Here is a 23373-nt window from a genome sequence, read left to right as displayed (position 1 = left end):
CCCACTGGGTTCTTCATTTACTCTCCCTTCTCTTTTGAAACGGCAGTCCCAGTCCAACTTCACACGTTATTCATACTTCCAGGGGGGAAAAAAAAACTCAGAAAATTCTGAGTAAAATTTTACACATATTGGGGCGAAAAAGTAGAGAGGCAAGTGGGTTACTTTTAACTGTATCAGATTCAAATGGCTTGCATCTTTCAAAATAAATACAAAGTTACACCTTCATTGGCCCTTTTCTTGGGAATATCTTAAAAGAATGTTGACATCTTGTTAAACTGTGATTGAACCTACAATTTTACACACACTATCAAACACATGCATGAATAAAGATATTTTCACATATGCAAAGTTGAAAGATATATTTCCCTTCTCATTCACTCTTTCTGAGGAAGCTACTATAGTATATGTACCCCTAAACTGAGAAAGTAAACAATGAAAGAGGAAGATGTGATCCAGCAAACAATAAAATACATAACAGAGAGAACTGAAGAAAGATCCCAAGATGACAGGTGAGCAGTAGGTTTAAGAGAAACTGGTCCAGATTAGAGCAGAAGACAGAAGGCTCTAGAAGGGATACTGGATAAAAGGAAGGAAGGAAAGAAGAAAGGTAGGGGGGCGCCTGGGTGGCACAGCGGTTAAGCATCTGCCTTCGGCTCAGGGCGTGATCCCGGCGTTATGGGATCGAGCCCCACATCAGGCTCCTCCGCTATGAGCCTGCTTCTTCCTCTCCCACTCCCCCTGCTTGTGTTCCCTCTCTCGCTGGCTGTCTCTATCTCTGTCGAATAAATAAATAAAATCTTAAAAAAAAAAAAGAAAAGAAGAAGAAAAAAGGTAGGAAGGAGAAAGGGAGGGAAGGAGGAAAGAAAGGAAAGAGGGAGCAAAGAATAGATGGCAGGAGAGAGGAAAAGAAATCTATTATCTGACATGTTTAAATATAATGAGAGATTAATAGTTCTGTCAGAGAATTTACAGATGAATTAGTGACAATCATATAGAAAATTAAGCAGACAAAAAAGAATAATATAATCATTAATGCCCGGGAAAACAAAGATTCTAGTAGAAAGGATATGTAATCATGGTATACTACGTGGCTTAGCTATGAACGAATAATAATCATACAATCACAGTAATATGAACACTGAATATTGTTTGAACCAAATATCATCATATAATTTAAAAGGTAAGATTTTTAAAAAGCTGAAGCCTATATAGTAAAAAAATCATGAGATAAAATCTCAAGCTAAAAATTCAAGAAATAGTATAAGAATATTGTTTAGAACACTAGCATTAAGGGCTGCCTGGCTGGCTCAGTCATAGAGCTTGTGACTCTTGATCTCATGGTTGTGAGTTTGAGCCCCACATTGGGTGTAGAGATTACTTAAAAATAAAAATCTTAAAAAAAAAAAAAAAAGCTGCAATTAAAAACAAGAATAAACAACTATAAGAGTTAAAGGTGGTTATCGTATCTGGAGAATGAAACATGAGAAGGGGAAGCCTGGGATAGGGAATGCTGTTTTTTCATTAAAAAATCTTGTCATACTAGTTTGGTTTTTTTTTAATTAAAGCATAGTTGACATATATTAGTTTCAGGTGTACAACACAGTAGTTCAACACTTATAGACATTATAAAATGCTCGTCATGATAAGTGTAGTTACCATCTGTCAGTATACAAAATTATTGACTAGTGACTATTGTCACCATACAAAACTCTCATGCTCTATATAACCCAAAGTCAATTACAGGAAGAAGCATCACCTACAGACCCGAACAGAAGCATTCTCAACAGCAAAGAATCAGGATTACAGGTCCCAACAGGGAAAAATGGACACTGCATCTCCTACAAGAAACTGACTAACCTAGTAACTCAGCCAATGAGAAAATATTATCACCCTGACTCTTGCTTTTCTCCAGTGGACTTTGGTTCAAAACAACCCCTTCCAACTTGTCCTTCATAAAATGACATTCCTCTTCTTTCTTTTTTGGACTTGCCTGTCTTTGCAGTAGCTTACATGTCCCAAATTGCATGTACAATTCTCTGCTATTCCCAAACAAATCCATTTTGCTGATTAAAAAAACAGAGACAAAACAAAAACACCTGTTACAACATTATTGACTATATTCCCTATGCAGTACTTTTCCATCCCTGTGACTTATTTATAACTGGAAGCTTGTACCTCTCAATCTCCTTAACCTATTTCACCCATCCCCCCACCCCCTCCCCTCTGGCAACCACTTGTTTGTTCTCTACATTTATAAGTCTGTTTCTCTTCGTTGTTGCTGTTTGTTCATTGTTTTGTTTTTTAGATTCCACATATAAGTGAAATCATATGGTATTCGTGTTTCTCCATCTGACTTATTTCACCTAGCATAATACCCTTTAAGTATTGTTGTCACAAATGGCAAGATCTCATCCTTTTTTATGGCTGAGTAATATTACATTGTATATATGTACCACATCTTCGTCATCCATTCATATATTGATGGACACTTAGATTGCATCGTACCTTGGCTACTGTAAATAATGCTGCAATAAACATAACAGTACATTTGTCTTTTATACTAGTTTGCCTTTTTTAAAGATTTTATTTATTATTTACTTTAGAGAGACAGAGAAAGTATGAGTGGGGAGGGGGAAAGGGCAGAGGGAGAGAGAGAAAATCTCAAGCGGGCTCTGCAGTGAGCACGGAGTCTACATGGGGCTCAATTTCATGACCCCAAGATCATGACCTGAGCCAAAACCAAGAGTCAGATGCTTAACCGACTGAGCCACCCAGGTGCCCCTATACCAGTTTGCTTTTAACAAGTGTTTGTATTTTTAGATAAAAAGTAAAGCTTAATTGAAAAAACTTATTCACAGATTTCTATGACACCAACCACTGGGCTTGTATTTTAAAAATCAAACAGGGGTATGTGGGTGGCTCAGTTGGTTAAGTGTCTGCCTTCCACTCAGTTCATGATCCCAGAGTTCTGGGATTGAGCCCTGTGTTGGTCTCCCTGCTCAGTGGGAAGCCTGCTTTTCCCTCTCTCTGTCCCTCCCCCCACTCATGCACACACACACACACACACTTGCTCCCTCTCTCTCAAATAAACAGAATTTTTTAAAAATAAAAAATTAAATTAAAATCAAAGTACTAGGTTATATAAAACAATTATCTAAATGGCTTGAATTAAAACATGCTTATGAGTAAATAGTCATTTAAGTTAAAATCTTGTTTATCTAAATGGGATGTGGTCTTAGGAAAAACGTGTCATAAAAATCCCAAAAATCATAATCCTTACAACCACTGTTGACTTAATACTCTTGATCAATAAAACCCTCATGCTACTAATTTCACCCAAACTAAGAATTCCTTTCTGCATGTTGTAAGCACTTCTTATTGACATAACTTTCTGATTAAAAATGCACAGTTTTAGGATTAAAAATGTAACTCTTCATTTCAAAGCTCATCAGTAACAGAATGGTCCTAAATCTTACTATATATTTACTTGAATAATGAGCCAACAACACAAAAATGGGCAGTTTTGTAATCAAGATAGAGTATGAAATTAGATTAAATGTCTTTTTTTAAAAAAAAAGATTTTATTTATTTATTTCACAGAGAGAGAGAGACAGCCAGCGAGAGAGGGAACACAGGCAGGGGGAGTGGTAGAGGAAGAAGCAGGCTCCCAGCGGAGGAGCCTGATGTGGGGCTCAATCCCAGGACTCCAGGATCACGCTCTGAGCTGAAGGCAGACGCTTAACGACTGAGCCACCCAGGCGCCCCAGATTAAATGTCTTTTAACATACCATCTCTCTCACAACATATTACTTGCTCATTATTTTTTCATTTGCCCATATAACTCTATAAGACCTGAGTATTGAAACTATGCAACATAACTTATCAAGAAAATATTAGAATTAGGTTAAAGATGACAAATTGAGCACAGCCTTATCTTCTCTTCCTCTCAAGACTCCACTAAAATTATAAAATTGAACAAACAAGATGAGCTTCTAAATGACCACAGAGCAAATACACCAAATCTGGAAAAGTGTTTATGGGGGAAATGCTCAGAGATAGCCAACAGCGGTAGGTTCACAGTCCCCGAACTGCCCATTACATAACTAAGAATGTAATCCATTCGCTATGTAGTATATGTACTTCTTCAAGAAGAAAAAAAATTAAATAATGCAGAAAAAAATTAAATTGTAATGAGTTACGCATGTATCTATATTACATGTGTTTAAATTTTTAATTAAAAAATAGTAAAGTTCAGTTTTAGAAAAGCTGAGATTAAAAAATAAAGTGACCCACATAAATTTTCTTTGAAAAATTGTTTCTATAATTCCAATTCACACAATCTGATTTTTCCCAAAAGGGTACGAGGTCAAATCATGATAAATCTATTTAAATGTATCAAATCTATTTGGCTGTGGCATTTCAAATATAATATATCTGTAATAGAATTCTAGATTCCTCAATACTCACCCTCCATTCCTAGATCTCCTATTCTCCTATTCCTAGATCATACTGATATCCCACCTCGGTGTCTTTATTCAGCATCAAAGAGGCTGCTCTCCACTCAGAGAGGAGCCCAAGGACTTCTGGTGGTATGCATTCCCTTCTATTGCTCAAAACAATTCAATTCTGGCCCTAAATGTGTACTTGCCACTCAGCAAAATAAGAACTGGACTCACCTTCCTTAGAAAAGAGTTTAACAACATCTTTTGTTATGGGAGCCTGTTCCCCACAAACACCCCCGTACTAGCCCCTCTACCACTCCAAGTGTCTTATTCCTTCCTACCATATTTACTTTTGTTCCTGGGAGGCATTCTGGAAAACAGGACTTTCTCCAGCCTACTACACTGCCACTGATGTTTTAGTAACACTTATACGTAAACATTTTGGGTAGCTCCATGGTGGCCAGAACCTAAATTTGGTTCTGGTCTTAAGAGATTAAAAATATAAAAATATAAAAGAAGCCACGGCCCAATCCTTCAGCAACTTATAGTTTCTCTTTCCATGAAAAGGCTGCACCTGGACCATTCAGAGGGAGACAGATTTTCAGAAAACACTTAACCTCCACCAGAGAATTTATTTTAATGTCTCATAATAACCACACTGAGATTCTTGTTATTATTCCTAGCCTAAACTCTTCCAGGTGCAGGAACTCTTTCAGTTCCTTCTATCCTCTATGTAATACCCACTTACAGACTTAGACCTTATTAAATAACCCTTTCCCTTTCTCTTTTTCTGGCCAACCAATTAAGTCAATTAAAAATTCACTTAACCTTGGTTCAAATATTAAATCTACATTTTAATTAATTCAAATTAACTTTCCTATTTTTTTAATATGAAACTAAGAAACACATGAAGATGAAACACCTGATTGGGGTCAGAATCAGTGTGCAGATGTGACTGAAAGATGAACAACCATATTACACATTCTGAATCCGGAAGTGAGAGTTGAAGAATCTGTTGTTGTTGCGAATTCAAGTCAAAGATATAAAAGTTCCTGAGTTGCAAAGGGGTTTTGATATTTGCAAATCAATCATGATACATCACATCAATAAAGGAAAGAATAAGAACCGTGTGATCATTTCAATAGATGCAGAAAAAGCATTTACCAAAGTACAACATCCATTCATGATAAAAACCCTCAACAAGGTATGTTTAAAGGGAACATACCTCGGGGCGCCTGGGTGGCACAGCGGTTAAGCGTCTGCCTTCGGCTCAGGGCGTGATTCCAGCATTATGGGATCGAGCCCCACATCAGGCTCTTCCGCTATGAGCCTGCTTCTTCCTCTCCCACTCCCCCTGCTTGTGTTCCCTCTCTCGCTGGCTGTCTCTCTGTCGAATAAATAAATAAAATCTTTAAAAAAAAAAATAAAAAATAAAGGGAACATACCTCAACATAATAAAGGCCATCTATGAAAAACCCACTGCTAACATCATCCTCAATGGGGAAAAACTGAGAGCCTTTTCCCTAAAATAAGGAACAAAATAAGGATGTCCACTCTCAGCACTTTTATTTGACATAACACTGGAAGTCTTAGCCACAGCAGTCAGACAAAAAAAAAAAAAAAAGAAATAACAGGCATCCAAATCGGTAAGGAAGAAGCAGAACCTTCACTATTAGCAGATAACATGATGCAATATATAGAAAACCTGAACGACTCCAACAAAAAAACTGCTAGAACTGATAAACGAATCCAGTAAAGTTGCAATATACAAAATAAACATACAGAAATCTGTTGCATTTCTATACACCAAGAATGAAGCAGCAAAAAGAGAAATCAAGAAAATAAACTCATTTACAATTGCACCAAAATAATAATATAACTAGGAATAAACCTAACCAAAGACCTGTACTCTGAAAACTATAAACACTGAAGACAACACAAAGAAATAGAATGATGTTCCATGTTCATGGACTGGAAGAACAAATATTGTTAAAATGTCTATATTATCCAAAGCAATCTACACATTCGATGCAATCCCTACCAAATACCAACAGCATTTTTCACAGAACTAGAACAAACAATCCTAAAATTTATATGGAACCACAAAAGACCTTGAATAGACAAAGCAATCTTGAAGAAGAAAAGCAAAACTGGAGGCATCACAATTCTAGAGTTCAAGTTATATGATAAAGCTGTAATGATCAAAAGAGTATGGTACTGGCACAAAAACAGACACATAAATCAATAGAAAAGAACAGAAAATGCAGAAATAAACCCACAATTATATGGTCAAATAATCTTCAACAAAGCAGGAAAGAATATCCAATGGGGAAAAGACAGTCTCTTCAACAAATGGTGTTGGGAAAACCAGACAGCTACATGCAAAAGAATGAAACTGAACCACTTTCTTATACCAAACACAAAATAAACTCAAAATGGATTAAAGACCTACATGTGAGACCTGAAACCATAAAAATCATAGAAGGGAGCACAGGCAATAATTCTCTGACATTGGCCATAGCATCTATTTTCTAGATAGGTTCCCTGGGGTAAGGGAAACAAAAGCAAAATAAACTACTGGGACTACATCAAAATAAAAAGCTTCTGTGGAGCAAAGGAAACAATCAACAAAACTGAAAGGCAACCTATGGAATGGGAGAAGATATTTACAAATGACATATCTGATAAAGAGTTAGTATCCAAAATATATAAAGAACTTATAAAATTCAATACCCAAAAAACAAATAATCCAATTAGAAATGGGCTGGAAACAGAAACAGACATTTCTCCAAAGAAGACATCCAGATGGCCAACAGACACATGAAAAGTGATGTTCATCATTGCTTATCATCAGGGAAAGGCAAATCAAAACTACAATGAGATATGACCTCACACCTGTCAGAAAAGCTAAAATCAAAGGCACATGAAACAACAGGTGTTGGCAAGGATGTAGAGAAAAAGAAACCCTCTTAACACTGTTGGTAGGAATGCAAACTGGTGTAGCTACCCTGGAAAACAGTGAAGGTTCCTCAAAAAGTTTAAAACAGACCTACCCTATGATCCAGCAATCACACTACTAGTATTTACCCAGAGAATATAAAAACACTCATTCAAAGGGATATATGCACCTCTATGTTAATAGCGGCTTTATTTACAATAGTCAAATTACAGCCCAAGTGTCCATCAGCTGATGAATGAATAAAGACATGGTACACATATATTTTTTAAAACATTTATTTATTTGAGAGAGAGAGAGCACACACGAGCACGCATGTGTGACATTGCACGGGGGGTGGGGCAGAGGAAGAGAGAGAATTCCAAGCAGACTCCACACTGATCATGAAGCCCAACACACAGCTCCATCCCACAACCTGAACCGAAATCAACAGATATTCAACTGACTGAGCCACCCAGGTGCCCCAAGAAGATGTGGTATATAAATACAATGGAATGTTATTCAGCCATTAAAAAACAAAATCTTGTCATTTTTAACAGCATGGATGGAGCTAGAGAGTATTATGCTAAAGGAAATATAAGTTAGTCATAGACAAACACCATATGATTTCACTCATGTGTAATTTAAGAAACAAAATAAGCAAAGGGGGAAAAGAGAGAGAGAGAGAAACCAAGAAGCAGACTCTTAACTAGAGAGAACAAACTGATGGTTACCAGAGGGAAATTGGGTGGGGGACAGGTATAATAGGTTATGGGTATTAAGGAGTGCCCTTGTCATGATGAGCATTGGGTAATTAAAATAAAAACTTTTTTAAAAATGATTAATGTATCAAATTTATTGCATACTTTATAAAATAATTTTTTAAAATCTCGATGCCACCAATAAAATTCTATTCTAATAAAAAAGAAAAAGAAAAGAAGATTCCATTTGTCTTGATTCTATTTCTTAATTCTTTTTTTTTTTAAGATTTTATTAATTTATTTGACAGAGATAGAGACAGCCAGCGAGAGAGGGAACACAAGCAGGGGGAGTGGGAGAGGAAGAAGCAGGCTCATAGCGGAGGAGCCTGATGTGGGGCTAGATCCCATAACGCCGGGATCACGCCCTGAGCCGAAGGCAGATGCTCAACCGCTGTGCCACCCAGGCGCCCCCTATTTCTTAATTCTTAATTGTCATGGCATTAGGGGACCAGTTAGGTAGGAAAATCCTATAAATAAGTTGCTCTAGTGCTGAGTAGGATCTATCTCCAGTCTTCCTCAAACATATATGTGTAAGTGATATAATGACTATAAAGCTACCCACAATTAATTGCTTAGGCTTCAAACGTACAGTCATTCCCAATACAGCAATTCCATATTTATTTCCATCACTTTTCATGATGCCTGTTAACTTCCCAGCTAAACCTTCATTAGGGTTTTGTTGCCAAAAATTTAGTAAATTGTTTTGGCCAACTTGAACTAAGTTCTCTTACATATGTTGTCTAAAATGGATAGCTAGAGTAATTCTGCAATCAGTACAGAATTAAATTCAAGAACCTTGAATGGTGGCTAAGCCTCTAAAATTCTGCAGTTGTTGTCAACTTTATTTCTTTCAAATGAGGTACAAAAGCACAAAAGGCAGCTAAGGTAAAATTTCCAGACACCGCTCATTGATCACTATGTATGTATTTTGTGTGGAATGTCCATACAAATACAACTGTGTAACAGATAGAACAGGGATTTAAAGAGGATATGATTGGCCCAGCTTGAGTTATGTGGTAGGCAGGATTCTAAAATGGCTCCCATGATCCCTGCCCCAGCTATATGTATGCACCTATATAATCCCCCTCACTTGAGCCGGATCTGTAAACATGATGCAGTAGTCACTTCTGTGATTACCTTATATTACATAAAACTCCACTGTAGTAACTAGAGAGTAATTCTGATGGCCTTAAAGAACGAACCTACAACCAACTATCATACTGAGAGGACCACATGATAAGGTACAGCCTCTAGCAGCTGAGAGTGATCCTCCCCTGACAGGCAGCAAGCCCTACAACCACAGGAGCTGAATTCTACCAACAACTAGTGATCTTGGAAGAGGACCCCAAATCTTAGATAAGATCAAAGTCCCAGTCACCACCTTGAGATCTGGTCAGACCTTAAGCAGAGGACCCAGTCAACCCATGACCACACCCAATGACCACATTCCTGACACACAGAAACTGTGAGATGATAAATTCATGTTGTTTTAAGTCACCAAACTTGTTGTAATTTGTTATGCAGCAACAAAAAAACAATGTAAGTCACATGCCTACCCCTTGGCCAGAAGAAGGTGGGATACCTTGACTAACAGCTGAAGTAAGGCTGCATCCAATGAGGGAGGAGTGGTCCTCTTTAAGTACAACTAAAGTGTCATCATCAGTTGAGAGGATGGATACTGGAACAAAAAAAAAAAACAAACTCACCAACCACTACATATTCAGTATCTGACATCTCATAGGCCTTCAAAATTTCAACTCACAACTCTCCCTTACTCAGTAGACTTTGTCTACTGCCATATACACACTTCTTGATCTACACGCCACTGGGCCAGAGACTAACAAAGAATACTTGAAGGCATCAAAATCTAGTAAGAACATTGGGCTAACATAACAAATTACAGTCTTGAATCTACCAGTAATTAGCTACATGACCTTGGGCAAACCATTCATGGGCCACAGTTTCCTGTCTGTAAAAAAAAAAGGATTAGACTAGCTTTAATGTCTCTTCCAACATTGAAACTATGATTTTTTTAATTCAAAAGTAAAACCACCAAAACAATTCAAAATAAATTTTGATTGCTGTAAAAAGAACCCATCTGCTCTTCAACACTTGCCTCATCATCCTCAGTATTCTGCCTCTGAAAGTGGCATCAAGAAAGGTTTTTAGAGAAAGCCACAGATATTTACCTTTCACACTTGATAAAAACTACCATATGAAAGAATATGGGGTTAGTATAGAGGAGGAGGCAATCAGAATCACCAGGGGATAATTAAAAAAAAAAAAAAAAAAGAATCATCACTAGGGGACCTTTACAGAGTAAAACATCCATGGTTGAAAATCGAAGTTTTGTGATGTTACTGTCATGAATCATAACACATTTATGTTATAATTATGTTGGAAACATGTATTCTGCTTCTTTTTCCCTTAGCTGCCACTCATTGCATTAAATGGAAATGCTAAAAACCTAAGGTTGCATCTGAAAAAATTCATTTGTCAAGTCACGCTTTTTGAAAACCTATAATAATTTTGATCTCTTGGCTCATTTTCATAATATGATAAATCAGGAAAAAGGCAATTTCATTTTCCGAAAAGCCTACATTAACTCAAGTAAGCTGAAAATTAAACATTAATGTAGTTATTTCACTTCTGAAATTTTGCAAAGAAATTTTAATCACAGTTGTTCTCACCAAATACACATTAACTTTGTAATAGATTCTTTTCCTTTGCAGTCTTCCCTTCCCCTCAAAATTAAACCAAAAAAATGAGCATGAAACCTTCTGGGTAGATTTTTTGGTTAAACTATTTTAACCATAATCAATTCCCATTACTGTCAAGCTTTTAAGCAAGTGAAGAGCGTTCCTAAGAGGGGAAGGGAACGTTAAGGAAGAGAAAGAGCTTTCAGTAAATATCACCATTTACACAGAAAAAATTTAAAAATATTTCCAAATCAAGATACGACTAGTGAAGCAGTAAAATTAAATGATAGCTTATCTCACAGCACATGTAGAATCTAAGAACAAGATTAAAGGACAGAAATTTATTTCTTCTTAGTCTCTATTGGAAAAGTGCCAAATAAAGTTCACATATGATAAAATTTATGCCTGGGATCGTGGGGGATAATTTTGTTCCCATACAGTATTCATACAGGAAACTGAGACCATTCCTATAGCTTTGCCAAATTAAAAACAAAAGACTAAAAAATTATAAAAACAATTTCAAGCCAGATAAAACTTATTTTTATAATTCTTAAGTATTTTGTTCCCCTTCTGCAATTAAATCGATTTAGACACTTAGCACCATAATTTAGTTAAAGAAATGGTACTGATAAGTCTCAAGAAAATTCACACAGAAAGGGGGGGGGGGGGGGGTCACTCAACATCCGGGTTTCCAAAAGGCAAGGATTTGCGTTCCTGTAACACTGCGCGATAGATGGTGAAGTTTCTTTCCAGGAACACTTTTAGAATTTTAAAAGTTTAAATTTAAAAAGAAATTTAGTAAAAGGTTGCCTTTGTTGTTGTTGTTATCGAATCGTGCATCAACAGAAAGAACCGGCTGCCGTGGGGAGGGCGAGAGCGCCTCCACGTGCGCGGTTAACAAGCTTTGCGTGCGTCCTTGAGGTGCCCGCGCCAACGCAAGGGCCGGTCCCGGGCCTCTGTTCCCTGAGGTAGCCGGCAAAGGACCGACCTACCGGTTCTGAGCTTTAACAAAGTAACTCAAAAAAGGGACCCAGCGCTGAAGGGAAAAAATTAATGGTATTTAAAGGGAGAAAGCAAACCTAATGCGCAGAACTTGGTTCTCAAACCACGTCCAATGCTCCTCAACACTTAGAGCTGAGACCACATTCGGGGCCCGATTTCTTCCAGCAGGGCTCAGCAATAAAGGTACCACTGGGGGAAGAATGAGAGAGTACTGCTTGGGCAGAAGCTGGGGGCAGGCGAGGCTACAAACACCGACCCGACTCCTCACGCCTCCCCCCATGCCGCACAAAAAGGAGGACTTAAGGAACGCGCTCAACGTGGGAACGCAGCCGAAGACGCACACCCCCGCAGAAATGCGGAAACTCTCCAGAGCGCAGGCCCGCAGCACTGAATGGGATAGGTCTTTGTTTCACAGGATCTCGATTACCTAATGAGGAAGTGGGAGGGCAAAAACATGGTCGGCGACTAGAAGCCAAGCAACTTTGCGATTTTCGGAGCTCAAAGAAGAAAAGGGTTTCCCAGACCTTCTACTTAAAGGAGTTTACTTAAACTACTTGAGGGGATTTCTATTATTTCTCCGTTTCCACGATATAGTTCACACAATTTGAGCGGTCAACCTCTGACGCCTCTCTGAACCAAGCTGGGGAGTTTGTAGGCCCCGCCTTTTGGTGAGCGCGGCGCGCGTGCGCCCAGTTATTACACTAAAGTGTCTCCGCGTTTCTTACGTCTCCGTGGCAGCGATGGCCGAGTGGTTAAGGCGTTGGACTTGAAATCCAATGGGGTCTCCCCGCGCAGGTTCGAACCCTGCTCGCTGCGGAAGCAGGTGGCTTTTCTTTTCCTCATTTTAAATGATTATCGTTACTCTAACTGCTGCATTTCCCTTCCTACTAGCTAAATGGCTCACCTACAGAGAAGTTTAACGTGTTAAAGAAAAGCCAATAAATGTCAGAGCCGCGAACGTACTCTGTTTACGCTAAAGGGCAAAATCTTCCGTTGTCCTAACCCGCAAGGTAACGGTTTTAGAATCTTGTTGCACAATGTGAAGAAAAGTTCGCAAAATAAAAATAAAGTAAGGTAAATATTGGCACAATTTTATGGGCTATCACAGCCCACACAAGCTATCATATTAAAACTGATGGGGGTGGATGGACTAAATAGGTGATAAGCACAGGCAAGTGTTGAATCACTACGTTGTACACCTGGAACTGATATAACACTGTGTGTTGACTATGCTGGAATTAATTAATAAAAACTTTAAAAAAATAAAATAAAACTGATGGCAAAGCTAATGCTACTTCTTCAATCCCAGAATCACCTTCAACAATTCCCCCACTGCATGAAATGGGAAATAAGAATGTTTAAAAGTTTGACTTCTATACCATGATAGATACGTCCGCAGAATGGAGCACTGCACGTAGCCACTAAAGTGATAGTGATGACATGAAAAGGCCTTCTCAGTTTTGCCAAATGCAAAATGTTGGACAGATTGGAAAACAATATATATTATGATCGTATTTTTGTTTATTTACAGAGTCATTTTTGTGGCAAGAATGGGGAAAAATGACTAAATGGGGGCTGGAAAGAGATAATCAAATTGTTAGCACTAATTATCTCTGGGTAGTGGAATTTGGGAGGATTTTAATATTTTTAACAGTTTTTTGTTTAACTGAGTTTTCTAAAATTTGTATATTGACCCTGTATTTTTTTTAATAATAAAAGAATACTGTAGGCGCGCCTGGGTGGCACAGCGGTTAGGCGTCTGCCTTCGGCTCAGGGCATGATCCCGGCGTTATGGAATCGAGCCCCACATCAGGCTCCTCCACTAAGAGCCTGCTTCCTCCTCTCCCACTCCCCCTGCTTGTGTTCCCTCTCTTGCTGGCTGTCTCTATCTCTGTCAAATAAATAAATAAAATCTTTAAAAAAAAAAAAAAGAATACTGTGAGGTTAGTCCTTGAAACGGTACACATCCTCTTTCTGTTCCCTTTCACCCACTCTCGTAATCGCCCTCCCACTCCATGCTTTCCAGGTGTTCTTAATGGAGTTCCCTAACACTTCAATGCTGGGGATAGCTTTCTGTGGTACCCGAAGTAGAGTCCACCCCCACAGTCCCCCATCCCATTTGAGAGGTGGCTGAACATATACACTCACCACATTCACATCTTCAATCCATCCTCTCTGCCCAGTCCTACCTCTTCTGTCCCCATTGAAGTCACTTATAAATGGTTGTATTGGTTTCCTATCTGGTCTCCTTCCCTCTTCCAATCAGGATCACATTCAGCTGCAAATAACAGAAAATCCAACTCTACTGACTTAAAAACACACGGGGTTTGTCTCAAGAAATCTGGCAGTAGGCAAGTCTCAGATGAAACAGGGAACAGGGCTCTTCCCAACTTCTTGTTCTGCCATTTTAATGCATAGGCCTTGTCCCCTGCTTGTTGTCTCATCATCCTAAGATGGTTTCTATATTTCCAGAGCTCACATCCATATTCGGCTAAAAGGGGAGAGACAAGAATCCTCGGTTTATGTCTCATTTATTTGAATGGTGTAACATGGCTATCATTAGCTCAAGGAACTCTAGCTGGGTGTATAGCTACCCAAATCAAAATTGGAATTTCATTGGTAAGGAAGAAGCATGAATGGATACTTGTAGGCATAAAGCTTTGGAAACAAGTCCCCTGCCTGCCTTCCCAGCCCTCCTTCCCTTCTCTCCCATCTCCTTTTGAGTTATTAGCAGGCCTCCCCTGCTGCATGCTAGTTCATGCCTTCGAACCTTCCTACATATTCACCTGGAATATCTTTGTCTTGCCTTCATCCTTCTCCCCTCATTAGGAAAAGAGGGCTGCCCATCATTTGAACTCCCTTTCTATTTAGAGGACTTTCTCTCTTTTTGAATCCAGGTATGAGACTGCAACCCATCCTCCTGCCCCATCCCCATCATAGAAGCTGAAAAAGCCACCCATTTGCTTTTCACCTGCAACTTTCCATCAGAGTTATTACTGCAAAGAAGCAGGGAGGGAAAGGATCCATCCTGGTGGTGAGCAGAGGCTAATGACCCCCGCAGGCACTGCTAACAGCAGCAATACTGAGGCTGCAATTGGGGTTTCCAGTTGTTCAACGTCAGTGACACTACTGTCTATACCAGATTGATTTTGTGGTGTCATTCTGAAACAATCTTGGATTATGCCTAGCCAATTTACTCCTCTCCCATTCTCCAAAAGTGGCTTTGCAGCCTTCCTGGTAATTCTATGAACTGTTCAAAATCCTTATAGTAAGATAGTAAATTATCTGCTTAAATCAGCCCAGTTTTGTTTTGTTTTGTTTGTTGTTTGTTTGTTTGTTTCCAAATACTGGATATAGTTTCCCTCCTCACCCCACCAACATGATGGAAACTCATGTTTTCTATTCAAGTATCACCTTGGGGATAAAGCATTCCTGCAATCCCCCAGGTTGACTCATAAGACCCTTTTATGATTCTCCTATTCCCTATTATAGCAAGGATCACATTGAAATATTTCTGTCTGTTTGCCTGTCTTCCAACTAAGTGCTAATTTCCCTGCAAATATATAACGGGATCGTGTCTCTCATCATCATACCCCTGCCTAACACAGAAAAGGTAATCAATAAATTTGTAATGAAGGACTGAATCAATATATGAGTAAGCACGAAAAACCACACTCCACCCCAAGAATGCCCCAGAAGAGGGGATGGAGGAGGCTATTTTCCTTTTGAATGTCACTAACCTTTGCTTTAGTATAAGTTAATTTAATATATAGTATCCTTCTCTCAGAATACTTTTATTTTTTTTTTAAAGATTTTATTTATTTATTCGACAGGATAGAGACAGCCAGCGAGAGAGGGAACACAAGCAGGGGGAGCGGGAGAGGAAGAAGCAGGCTCATAGCAGAGGAGCCTGATGTGGGGCTCGATCCCATAACGCCAGGATCACGCCCTGAGCCGAAGGCAGACGCTTAACCGCTGTGCCACCCAGGCGCCCCCTCTCAGAATACTTTTAATTTAAGAGGAGAGAGAACAGAACTCGAACAACGTATCCCTCCTTCCCTTCCCATTGCCTTTTCTTTTCTTATTTCTTCCTCACCTTCTCTTACTTTTCCTTGCATTCCCTTGTCTTCTAGCACTGAAAGGGCAGATTAAGCCAGGAGGCAAGCACCTGCAACACCTTCTTTTCCACGGTCAACTCCCATTCCCATCTCCCTGAGAGTGGTTCACTTTCACGCTGGCCTCCATGTAACCTGATGTCAGCTCTCTCCATGGCAGAGAATTATGGAAAGGAAAATCCATGGAAGACTTTAGAGGGGAGATGTGGAAGAGGTTCTGCAGTGCACTCCTCAGAGGAAGGACACTACTTTTTCTCCTCTTTCCCTTCTTTCTCTTCTCCAGAGTCCTCCCATGCTCTCACCCTCCTGTACGTCCCCTGGAGCCTGCTTTTTCCAATCCAACTTCACAAGATGCATGATCTTGAAAATTGCCCCTCCAGACCCCAACTTTGTCACTCCTTTATGATACAGAGCAATTCTCTAGGCATTGGCCTCAGTGTGCCCAGCAATCAAAGAGCCTCCCCTTAGAAGACAGAAGAGGTTATAAATACGACACTGAAGTCTCCTTTTTCCCCAAATATTTCTCTACTCACTTCTAGTAATAAAAAATAAATCCTGCAACTTCCCAGAATCCAAAGGTTTTAAATGTAAATAGTTTTGCAAATGCAGAACTGTTCCAGATGAATTGTTTGCAAATGCAGAGCTCATAATCATCCATTCCCTTCCAAATCCAGGTCCTTCTCCATGTTCTTCACCCAGTTTGTGGCATCTCCAGCCGCAGAGCAGGACACACCCACTTGGAATCACCCTGATACTTCCTATCTTTCACTATATTTCCTATCCAACCCAAGTGCCACTAAGTTTACCCCGAAGTATGCTCAGAATCCACTTTGTTCCAAATCTACCTCTACCCCCTAGTCTAAATCAACAGGACCTCTCACCTCCACTACTTCTCAGCCTCCTGTCTTCTACTCTTCCTCCCTTTCAATCTGTTGTCCATAAAATAAAATTTTCTCTAAAATGCTCATTTGATCTTATAACCCTCCTCCTGAAAACCCTTCTGGGGATTCCCATGTGCTCTTAACAATACAGACTAAAATCCTTGCATGAATCCACATCTTCCAATGATCCAACCAGCATATCTCTTGGGCTTCTCCCATTCATTCTCTAGCCAGATGTACTATCCTTTCTTTTAGTTCCTTGAAGAGACCAGACTCTTTCTCAGCTTAGGAATTTTACCCGTTCCAATATCATCCTCTCTTTAAATTGGTTAGGTCCCCTTCTTATATGATTTCGTACCATTTTATTCTATTTTTCACAACACTTATGCAACTATGTAGTACATTAATATGAATATGTGCTTGATCTCTCCTTGTGTGTGAACATGCATGTGGCGTGTGTGTGTGTGTGTGTGTGTGTGCATTTAACCACTAGATCTCCTTATCTTGTACTTAGTGGGCCCTCAATAAATAATTTTGTTGAACAACATTTGTGGTTGGGAAAGTCAGAGGTCTCAGAATACCTGACGTAGTGGGAGATAGAGTCTCTAGGGAGGGTGGGTAGACTCTGTTTTCCTTTAACTTCGGGAGATGAATCAAAACTGTGCCTGAAGAGATTTGTGCCCTGACTGCATAGATCAGCAGGAATATTGCAGCGGAAACTCCTGATATATTGCGGGACTGTTTAGTGTGATTTATGAAGCTGTTATTTCGTTTTAACACACCATGTTCACTGTAAAGGAGCTTCATCCCCAGAGGTTTCATTAATGGAGGCATTGTTGTGTAGTGAGGCAATGGAAAAGGGATTGAGAGATAGGGCTGGCCTAGGACATGTGTAAAGCTTGTATTCCAAGTCCGCTCTGGTTTTGACAAGCCCCCCAGGCCCAGTTTTGGAGACCTTGCTCTCCAGTGTGCCATGTCCCCAAGAACACCTGATCTTAGGCCCTCTCTTTGCAGTAGAATGCAAACGACTAACGGAGATAGCTAAGCCTTAGCCCCTGCAGAGTTAGAGAGACAGAAGTTCTGATACTGGAATTTGCAGATGACTTGTTCTATTTGAAGCACTGATGGAAAAAAACTTAGAGCCTTCAGCTCTTGTTCTAAGGACTAGTTTCCTTCCCACCCTACACGAAGTTGATCAGTCAAGTTCACTCAAGCTAATAGCCTGGATGTCATGGGAAATGAGTTATTTCCATTTCCTTCCTACTCTCCCGACATCTACTCATCTGTCTTAGGTCTGGAGACATGCTTTCAGGGATTGGATTCTGAGACCTAAAGACAGGATGCGATAGACTTAGATTTACCTTTGCTGCTTCTGTCTGGCACTGGGCTGCACGGGACGCATGAGAGAGCAAGGCCAGGTCTCCTTTGACATCTCTAGGCCATTCAGAAGACTCCAGTGACACAGAATGTGGCCCATGGGCTTTATGCTTTTTATACTCTCTGCTGCTTGAGGTCAGGGGTAGAGAAAAGTCAGGGGTTGGTAAGCTCACTCAGGTACTGAGGTAGGCCACAGCCCCAGCCTGGTTAGCTCATAAGACCCATGGTCCCATCCAAGGGATCTCAGAGTCCTTTGTTCCTTCACACCACATTCGTTCCCAAAGACTTTTAGGGGATATGTTTCCCTCCCAAACATATTCATCTAAGACAGGATTCTCAGAGTACTTGTCCAGTGAGGGAACTTTAGACACAGTTTACCTGACAACACTCACTAATCATTCCAAGAGATCAGTATATACAGTGTCCATATAAAAGGTACTTATCTTCCAGATGTTAAGACACATACATCAGTGGAGACAGACTTAGTGTTTTAAAATAATGTGTGTTAGGATGTTGGAGCACAGAAATACCACACTTGTTTTTTGTACATGCCTCTAGTGCAGAGATCAGCAAACTTTCCATAAAAGGTCAGCTAGGAACTATTTTAGGCTTTGTAAGCCATGTAGTTTCTGTTGTAACTACTCAACTCTGCCTTTGTAGCATGAAAGAAGCCATAAACAAATGAGTGTGGTCATGTTCCAATAAAACTTTATTTTCAAGGGCAGGCAACAGGTTGGATTTGGCCCAGAGGCCAGAGGACTCACCCCAGTGTAATAAAAAGGTCTTTCCAGGTTATAACTGTTAAGATATGATTAACTGGGACACTGTTAAGAGGCTACTTAACATATCTATAAAATCTTAAGATTTCCATTAACATAAAGAGACCAAGAAAAGACATCAATAATATATGCATGAGACAAAACTGAGAGTGAATGTTTTCTAAGATCATTTTATCTGAATACATCGGACGAGCCAAGAACATTCCAGAATCTTCTCCCGTACATTGTACTTTTCTGTTCCACTCACCGATGAGACTGATAGGGTGCAGACCCTGGTAATGCTTGCTCCTTTTCTCCTCTTTCTATAGTTTGTGACATAGGCTACTGCTCTGAAAAAAGAAATGCTCTATCTGTATGCACAGTTGTAAACAAAACCCTGCACCTTACACACTGGCAGGTTTATTTGTGAAGTACCTTGAAGTACCTTTGGGAAGAACAGGGGCTTTGAAGTCAGAGCCACCAGGCTTCATGGCCATGCTAATCTTCCCTGTATCATTTCAATTTCAGTGTATGTGCTGCTGAAATGAGCACCAGAGCCACCAGGCTTCAAATCCAGGCTCCTTCCCTTTCCTGCTGTATAACTTCAGGCAGGTGACTTGGCCTCTCTGTGCCCTAGTTTTCTTATCTACTAAGTGGTAATAATTATTCCTTGTACTTCATGGTGCAGGAATAACTGCCATTTTCTGAGCTCCAACCAGAGGCCAGGCACTGTGATAAGTGCTTTACATACATTATCTCATTTAACCCTCAAAACAGGCCACAGCTAGTTTACTGCTGAGGAACAGAGGATGAGATCTCATGCTATTACTTCCCTTCCTCTTTACCCAGAGCAAGTCCTTCATAAAGGTGTCTGGGATCATCCTGAGGAACCCCTGGACAGGAATAAAAGAGGCTGTTTAATTCATGTTACTGGAGTGGAATTTTCTACGCTTTATTGTCTCTCTGAGCTGGATTGTCTCTCTAAACTGAGCAAGTTCCCTGGGAGTTGATGTACAAAGCTGCCCAGAGCTGGCTCTGGCCAAGGACATGTTTAGGACTTTATGAGGCCCTTCTCTCAGAGGCATGTCGTTACCTTGACATTCTCTCCTAGGTGAGCCTTTTTTTTTTTTTTTTGATGGCTTTTATAGTTCATTATTGGTTTTATAAATATAATTTCCCAGACTGTGTTACAGTCCTTTTTCCAGCTCCACTTCATCCCAATTTTTAATTAAATCATAATTTGCTTATTGAACAGGTAATATAGTCTCATGGTTCAAAATCATAATGGCTCCCTCCCCCCCCTGTCCTCCTGCCACCCACGTCCCCTTCCTGGACCACCAATGACCAGTTTCTCATCTTTTCTTTCTCTATGCACATGCAAGAATATACATAGCTTTTATACAAACTTTAGCATACCATACAAAGTGTCGTGAACCTTCTTTTCTTATTTTAAAATATATCCTGAACATCTTCCTGTATAAAAAGCTTTCTCATTAAAAATGGCCTCTGCCGACTGAAATGGCCTCAGCAGCTAGAGCTCACTGCGTCAGAATGAAAGGACCATGACTTATTTAACCAAATCCCTATTTATGACAATTAAAATGATTTCCAATCTTTTGATTTTACAAAAAAAAAAAAAAAAACTTCAAAGACAATCTTGTATCCATGACATTTTCTAAAGCAGGGATCTCAATCCCAGTCATCTATTGTCATGTGGAATATAGAGAAAGGAGTCAGCCCTTTGTGCAGATACCAGGAGTTGGGCCCAAGAAATCACAGCAGCCCAACAGTTCTAAAAACATAGTCTAAGCTCAATAAAACTGAAAAGGATAATCAATAAAATAAAAGGATAGTATAAACAAATGCCCTAGAAAGAAAAAGACAGCTCTCCCCTCTGCTAATCTATTCCATTTCCAGGGAAAAGGAAGGGCCCAAAGTGAAAGTGCTCATTTACCTTTTATCATCGCAAATGAGTTAGTTCTTGGAAAACATCTCTCTTCTTCCTCCTTCTGTTTCCTTTCTCTGTCCTTATCTCCATAGTCTACCAGAAACCACTGGACTTTATAGAATTTTTATTAACAATTCAAGGTGCTTCAGTAATAATTTCTGTGGCCACACAGCCCGCGCTAACCCAAATGGTCTTTGGGTGTAGTACTCACCGCCTTTGGCCGTAAAAAGGGCAGCAAAGACTGCATTACAAAGAATGCAGGTCTGGAAACTTACCTGCAGAAGGACAAAGGTTATTTATAAGGCGAGAGAGTGACGGGAGGTCCATGGGACCCACTCTCTGTTACTACTTCTACCTGCAGAACCTCTCAGGAGTGAGATGTAGGACTTGAATTTTTTCAGTACCTATGTTAACACGGCACAGTCCCCACTCCTCTGCAAGACTGACTTGAGGGTGGATTCTCATTAGAAATGAATTTTTTTTAATTATTTATTTATTTGACAGAGATAGAGACAGCCAGTGAGAGAGGGAACACAGGCAGGGGGAGTGGGAGAGGAAGAAGCAGGCTCATAGCAGAGGAGCCTGATGTGGGGCTCGATCCCATAACACCGGAATCACGCCCTGAGCCAAAGGCAGACGCTTAACCGCTGTGCTACCCAGGCGCCCCTAGAAATGAATCTATTTCTAAAATGCAGGCAAAGAGTCTCACAGACACGTTTATCTATTGTTTTTCTTGTTCTTCTTTTGCCATGAAAATTAGCCAATATATCGTTCAAATCTACTTGTGACAATTTGATTTTCGTTTACATTATACAGGCTTGAAAAATGACCACTGCACAGGCAGATTGATGCTTCCTGAGCCACTCTTTTCTAACATATATTAATATATCAATACCACCTTCAAGTAGTATGTCTTTCTAAATTCTTCTTTGTTTTCCCCCAATGCTTTTTAAGCTTCATTTAAAAACAAAAATAAAAACAAAAACCCTCTCACCATTTTTCTCAATACTGTTTCTGTAAAACATTTATCCAGCCCGCTACTGACTAGGCCATATCTTCATATTTCAGTTTTTCAGTGGTTCTGTTTTATTATCTATTATTATTACTACCACATTTGAGAATTTCTCATTGGGGCGAATGTTTGGCCACTGGAAAAATAGAGATTTTCATCTTTCCAGCTAAAACCCAGCACATGGCTGTAACATTTCCCAGTTATGACTCTTCTGCAAAGTCACAGATTCTGGGGAGCGCCAGTCACTTTATAAAAATGATAAAAGTATCAAAACACTTGTATTGTCTTAAAATGTATGATTTATGCTTCTATCTTCATGAAAGAAGATATTAGTTGAAAGATGCTTTCCACACAGTGTTCTTTCTTAGAGTTAAGTGTGTAGCACTTCCCTTATGCGTCCACATAGACATTTGAAAATGCTTTCAAAGGGGCACCTATGCCCCAATGTTTATAGCAGCAATGTCCACAATAGCCAAACTGTGGAAAGAGCCCAGATGTCCATGGACAGATGAATGGATAAAGAAGATGTGGGTGTGTGGGCGTGTGTGTGTGTGTGTGTGTGTGTGTGTAATGGGATATTACTCAACCATCAAAAAGGATGAACTCTTACCATTTACATCGACATGGATGGAACTGGAGGGTATTATGCTGAGCAAAATAAGTCAGTCAGAGAAAGACAATTATCATGTGATTCACTCATATGTGGAATATAAGAAATAGCGCAGAGGATCATAGGGGAAGGGAGGGAAAACTGAATGGGAAGAAATCAGAGAGGGAGACAAACCATGAGAGACTATTAACTATAGGAAACAAACTGAGGGTTGCTGGAGGGTAGGTGCGTGGTCGGATGGGATAAATGGGTGATGGGCATTAAGGAGGGCACGTGATGTGATGAGCACTGAGTGTTACATGCAACTGTTGAATTACTGAACTCTACGTATGAAACTAATGATAGGGGCACCTGGGTGGCTCAGTCATTAAGTGTCTGCCTTCGGCTCAGGGCGTGATCCCAGGTCCCTGGGATCGAGCCTCACATCAGGCTCCATGCTCCGCTGGGAGCCTACTTCTTCCTCTCCCACTTCCCCTGCTTGTGTTCCCTCTCTCACTGGCTGTCTCTCTGTCAAATAAATAAAATCTGAAAGAAAGAAAGAAAGAAAGAGAAAGAAAGAAAGAAAGAAAGAAAGAAAGAAAGAAAGAAAGAAAGAAAGAAAGAAACTAATGATATACTACATATTGACTAATTGAATTTATATTAAAAATAAAATAAATAAAATAAAATGAAGGTTTTAGGGTGCCTGGCTGGCTCAGTCAGTGGAGCATGTGACTCTTGATATTGGGGTTGTGAGTTTGAGCCCCGTGTTGGGTGTAGAGACTACTTAAAAATAAATAAATAATTTTTAAAAAAATAAATAAGTAAAATGTAGGTTTCATTATTATTCAGGT

At 39.7% G+C, this 23373-nt stretch overlaps 1 protein-coding gene and 1 non-coding gene across 2 annotated transcripts in view; one reads left to right on the top strand and one right to left on the bottom strand.

Annotated features, from left to right (window-relative positions):
• Window positions 1-12966, bottom strand: part of CTNNA3 (catenin alpha 3) — a 1592500-nt gene extending 1579534 nt beyond the window's left edge. Inside the window, exons 1-2 of the mRNA XM_008695933.2 lie at window positions 11917-12966; window positions 9695-9816 (exon numbers count right to left, since the gene is read on the bottom strand). The gene's annotated coding sequence lies outside the window, so the exon portion shown is untranslated. The remainder of the gene's footprint in view (window positions 1-9694; window positions 9817-11916) is intronic.
• TRNAS-UGA lies at window positions 12574-12655 on the top strand. Its single transcript has one exon. It is a non-coding gene; the product is annotated as a tRNA-Ser (tRNA).
• Window positions 12967-23373: the final 10407 nt, after the last annotated feature.

The sequence above is a fragment of the Ursus maritimus genome, unplaced genomic scaffold, assembly GCF_017311325.1.
Source record: "Ursus maritimus isolate PB19 unplaced genomic scaffold, ASM1731132v1 scaffold_7, whole genome shotgun sequence".
Taxonomy (NCBI): Eukaryota; Metazoa; Chordata; class Mammalia; order Carnivora; family Ursidae; genus Ursus; species Ursus maritimus.
The sequence above is the reverse complement of the archived record's forward strand: the minus strand, read 5'-3'. Positions and strand labels throughout refer to the sequence as shown.